This window comes from Pecten maximus, chromosome 13, assembly GCF_902652985.1.
Source record: "Pecten maximus chromosome 13, xPecMax1.1, whole genome shotgun sequence".
Taxonomy (NCBI): domain Eukaryota; kingdom Metazoa; phylum Mollusca; class Bivalvia; order Pectinida; family Pectinidae; genus Pecten; species Pecten maximus.
This window is the reverse complement of record NC_047027.1, coordinates 15,700,871-15,707,269: the sequence shown is the minus strand read 5'-3', so window position 1 is coordinate 15,707,269 and position 6,399 is coordinate 15,700,871.

Here is a 6,399-nt window from a genome sequence, read left to right as displayed (position 1 = left end):
GACTTAACTATAAAAATACATACATTCTTAGATAAATATATATCATATCAGCAGTAAATCAATAGGGCTACACGGTTAAACGATAGACATTTCATCTGAGCGAACATATAATTCCGTTACTGTAACAGACTACGCCTACAGGCCTGTTGTAACAGTTACAGTACAATACAGACTTGCCGACCCGACAGATTTGTCATTTGTCATTAAAAACATGTAAACACACACAATCACCTGGCAATGACAGGAAGTAAAATAAAAGCCATACATAAAAAAAAATAAAAAATAAAATTTCAAACGTCACAACCTATGAAACGGTTCCGTTTGCGTCAGCAGGGGGCCCTGGAATTTGTTTACTCTACTGTACTGTTAGGCCTACTCAGTAACCTGTGTATTTGGAAGTTGGGAATTGGCTCTTTAATGAACGAACATTCGGTAAAAATGACACCCCTCGATGTTCATATAAAATATTTATTTTAATTGTAACTCAGAGTCTATATTTGTGTAGAGTAACCATGCAAACTAACTGCCATCCTAGCCTTTCAATATGATCATCGTTAGCCTATCGACTGACCTACCTTCGTCATTCCATCAAGACAACCGGTTAAACACATATAATCCTATGTCACAGAAAAGATCGAATACTCGTATAGAGTCACTGTTCGCTGGTTCACACACGAAGTTGCCAAAATCACAGTGAATTTAAAATTACCAGCCACGAAACATCGCCGCGTCATGGCGATCGAGATCGACATCACTCTCAATATCCTTGAACTATGATAGGAATTCCAATGACAGTCGTGACGTCATGCAGTGACGTAGTATTTTATAAAAAAAAATTGACTTGACATTTAAAAGTACAGTGTGTTCTGTGAAATGATTAAATATGTCGAGGTGCAAATCAAATTATATGTGAAGTTGGAAAACTCATTTCAGCGTTGGCTTTCAGTATTGTTGATAGAACTTCTTTTTCTCGGATGTTGACAATTTGATCACGGCCACGTAAAAGTCGGTCAAGTTACGGTAATTTTTATCGGCGAATTGTTCATTCGTTCATCACTTAACCACAAAATGAATGAAATTTGTGTGCAAACATAGTTTGTCAAAATAGGGTATGATCTTTCAGAATATCACAAGTATATTTAGTAAAAACGTCAAATAAAGAAATTAAAAAATTGAAGAAAATGGATGGCTGAGGGACACTTTCGCCAGAAATTCGGTAATTATATGAGAGAAAAAGACTCTTTCATTATGTGTGTATGTAGGATAGGGATATTCCACCCTCGGGATCACAAAATGTGGTAAAACCCTCGGCAAGCCTCGGGTTTCACCACATTTTGTGACCCCTCGGGTGGAATATCCCTATCCTACATATACATATATGAAAGAGTCTTATAGTCTTTTACGGAATACATATGCATATCTAAAATATTCAGTTAACTTTTCAATAAAGTTTTCAATTTAAAATATAAATGTAGTTATGTACACGTTAAATGCGATGATGAATGTGAACAATTGGGTACTAGTTTTGTTTGGGGGGAAATACATATTCACAATAATATTTTATACGCGATAAAGGAGTCTTTCTAAATTTATTCAGTAATAGTTGATGTTTTAAAGATTGTATGAGCGATCTAGTTTATGTACTCAGACATTTCCATGCAGAAGTGGAATAGAAAAATATTAGAAGCGTAATAATCAAATAACTATTTCTGAAAGGGAAGAGCAAATATTTAGAAAATAACAAATGTATGACATAATGAAAAATACTAAAGGCATCAATTCTATGTGAATGTGCATTTTAAGATATCTAATTATATATTGATTAATAGCTAAAAAATAATCTCAAATATAAATTAAAAAAGAATCCATGAAGATTATAATACAAAAATGAAAAATATCGAGTTATATATAGTTTAGGTAGATTAGAAACAAACAAATGTTCGTTATATTATGTTTTTATTGATGTGTTTTATTTGATGATACTAATGTGATGCAAACAGCTTTTGAGACTAATATTTTGTATGTGATTTCTACATTTAAAGTAATACTTTCAAGATGAAATATGAAAGGATTAACCTAATATGCAAAGGGGAAATATATTACTGATAGAATATGTTTGGATACAGCCCAGCACAATCCAGCTTAACGTTATATGAAAAAATACCAGTGAACATAATAACAATAATTTGTTTCTAATTTCCAGATTTTCTTACAGTGTTTTTTTTTTTTACATGAACACACTATAAACAAATATCATTAGTGCTGTCTGAATTCCCACGAATACCCATGCTTGAAAATATGCTCACCTTTACCCATAGCAGTTCAAAAGAAATATATACAAATCACATCATTAGTGATTCTGTATTGAAAATCCAATAAATGTCTGGTTCTGTAAAATGTACAACCTACTGTTCACTATAGTATGTGCTGAACCCTGACTTTATTATAGCACATAAAATATAATGTATATAACAGGATAGCATAATAATAATGGCTAGAATGAAAATATTAATAAACACAGAAAAGATAGTATCATCTCACTGAAATAGTCATGTGTATACTACTAGTATTTACATCTATGTCCTTTAGCAGTCTGTAACTATGCATCACACTTTTTATATGACTTTCTTAGAACTACACACATTATCACTACACACCGCGTTTATCCTGTAATCATCATTTTAACTCCATTTCAGAGAAGAGGTTAATGTTAGGACCATGTACGTGTCATTTGGTGGCAGTCAACTGGATTACAAAATCAAGGATAGACATGATATAGATTTGCGGGCAAGGCCTTACATTTGGATAGATTTGATATGTTTTCTGATGTTGGCTCTTTCTCAATTGAATTCGGTTTTGGTGAAGCTTTGCTTTAAGGTCCCTTAGTTTAATTTTTGCATTGCAATTCAATTTCGTTTCAGCTCCAGAGTAAATATGAAAAATTATATAAACTATTTCCATGTTTGAAGAGGTTTTACTGGTATTTGAGTCTGGTACTTGTGTCCAGTTTTAATAAATGATGTCTGCACACGGACAAATTGTCTGCAAATGTGTCGTAATCACCAATGCATTATACCATATATATCTACACACCCAGATGGAGTTTTCCTCATAAGGACCTCTTAGGAATATAGAATGTCATTCATGACCTCTTAGGATGATATAATTTCATCCATTACACTTAGGAAGATAGAATGTAATTCATGAAAATGAAATCCCACTACCCGTGATATACATGGTTTATTCTCATTTATCAGTCAAGAACCAACAATTCAACTAGATGTTGCTATATAAATTATTTTGATAGATAAACGCTTCACAGTAACGACGATAGGCTTTGTATTACAGCTTTGAAACAAACTATGCATTCCTCTAATTTTCCACTATCACGGTACCTTATCTTTTACGTCCTTATTCAAACCTTGAAACAGACATTAATTTTCTCTATATGTTTTGTCTATCTTTTGTACGAAGACTTTATATATTGTCTAATAGATGAAAAACACTTAATCCTTCTGTAATAACACTTTTTTGTAGTATTATATTGATTAAAGTTAATATTGCTTTGATTCCAGTTCCAACAGAGTTGCCAAGTATCGATTACTTCAGGTCAAGTGTTACGGAAAACGTACCACAGTCAATACTTTGCACCGTCGTTGGTGGCAATCCAAGACCTATAGTCAGATGGTTAAAAAACAACACCATAATATCGGGTACGACGACCACAGCAACCACTGATGATGCCGGAAACTACGTCACAACGAATAGATATGACTTTATACCTACTCAAGCGGACAGTTACGCAGCATACACGTGCCATTCCCAACACGTCGTGAAAAACCATTCACAGACCGTCAACATGGGGCATGTAAAGGGTAGGCCAGGAATTTTATCTGGATCTGTGTGATTTAGGCAGGGAAACATATCTTACAGATAAATGTGATTAAAAATATCGTATACTTTGTAGAAGGAATGCATTTTAATCGATTTAACATATTATCAAGAACAGCTTTCATAAGTAAAACATTATTCCAATGGAACTTTTTAATTTGTGTAAAAATCTTCATTTTGTACTTCTTTATGTAAAGTACAATGCAACATCCTCATCTTTTTTTTATTTAATAACGACATTTTTATGCTCCCAAATATATGTTTGGTCAGTTTTGAAAAGATTTTAAATTCATTGGTGGTATTTTATTTCAAACGTTTGAATTGTACAGTAAAATTTGATGCAGTGCAACCTAACATATGTTTAATATGAGCAGCGCTGAGAATTTAGAATAATTTCTGTATTAACTAACTACATTGCTTTAGGGTCCACAACAAGCTATATACATATCCAACAGAGTTCAAGTTCGTTTGAAATTTAATAAAGCAAAAACAAGCTTCTGTTTTATCTTTTGGGCACTTGAAAATTTAGATTGAAAATTTAATTTTTACTGAAAAGGGTTTCAAATTCACCATTATGTGTTTACACAGAGTAGCAGAATGCGTAACATGTCTATAACCAGTTATTGCTGTCTTGCTTTCTAACATTGTTTAAACCATCTTATATCATAATATTATTATGTTCTATCTTGTATTAAAGTCTCTGTTTATTTTCATACCTACATATTTCTGTTTTAACCTTATATGTCTTATTATACTGTATATATTTATATTACTCTCAGACTACCTATTCCTTTACTGCTTGTGTAGATTCTGATATAGAATTAACCAATTTGTTTAATAATATGTTACCAAATGACTATTTTTCATTATCTAAACTTTCCAAAAATAATCTCACGTGAAAGGCATCAAAATATTTTAATTTTTATCCTATGGTTAATTGTACTGGCAACATGGGCAATGGTCAGTTTTTAAATTGTATATGTTTCAATTCATGTAAATGTGTTCAAATATGGATGTTCATCTCATATCTCAAATCATAGTATATAAAATTGATTATTATTAGGATATCATTTCAGTATATTTTCACTTTATTCTAGCTTTGCCTTCAAACATCATACTGACCTTACCTTTGGAACCATTGACCGAAAATCATCCGAAAGTATCGTGAGTTTTTTTTTGTTTTTTGTTTTTTATTTCTTTTAAATGTTATTTAAAGAATGCATAAACACTCACCTTTATGCGAATTGACCTGGATTTGTTTTCTTTTACCCTGACTCATAAGTAGTCATTACAGTCAATTAAAGATTTACAAAATTCAAGCAATGATTCTTATTTATAACTTGATACCATTGTCTATCACCTGGCACATATACTGCTTCCCTTGGGCATTATGTCGTCATACTTTCATTTCTGCTCATTTACTCATTATTGGGTATAGGCATAAAACTACGGTATTGCAATTATGAGATAAAAGTCCATTTCCTATTTTATTGTAGTTTTATAATGATAATGTAAAATATCGAAATTCATTAAAGTCAAAAGTGTAGCTGACAAATTGTTTCCAGTGGCCTTTTAGAGATATAGATGGACTTTTCTACAGAAGGCCAAACAAGAGGGTGGTAACATTGGGGGGTGATGTAATTCTAAAAGAAATACTATGAACAAAAAATATATTTGATTTTTAAGACGTTTGGAAAGTTTCCAGGATAGTATATTTGAAGGGTCAGCGAAAAAATATAAATGTTAATTTAAGTCAAAGCAATATAATTATATACTCAATATTAGAACTAGGGCAATGACGGTAGGATAGCAATGTCTAATGTTATGTCAATGAAATACTTACCAATAAGATAAGATTACATCGCCAAAAAATATTTTCATTATAGCTATTACAAACTAACGGATGAGTAATATATCATTTTATTTGTATCCGTCAAAAACTCATTTTTGTTGAATTATTGATTTTGTTTTAATCGGGCCTTTCCCCTGACCTCTTATATATATATATTTTTTAAACAGGTGAAATCCCGATCACATAAGCCTATATATATATAGCATTATTGGGCATCAAGAGATAATCATAATCATGTTGTTAAATAAGCCCTGAGCTATTTGTTTTCTACTCCTGGGATTCACTGGGTGTTTCTGGGTCATATCCTTGAAACAGATGGGATCCTGACCCCATCACCATACATAGCATTGCTGGGGGGATCCTGACCCCATCACCATACATAGCATTGCTGGGGGGATCCTGACCCCATCACCATACATAGCATTGCTTGGTATCAACACAATCCTGATGTAAAACGGACCCTCTTGTCATTCGACAAAGGTTATTTATGAACCCATCACATAGTTCAAAAGAGTCTTGAATTTAAGATTTCAATATATCTCATTTTAATATTTTTGATAGAAACATAAATGACAAAGGAACATTATCAATTTCAGAGACTCTCCTAATTTGTTGGTTGGGAAATCTTATGAGTTTAAAGCTGAAGTTGGACGAGC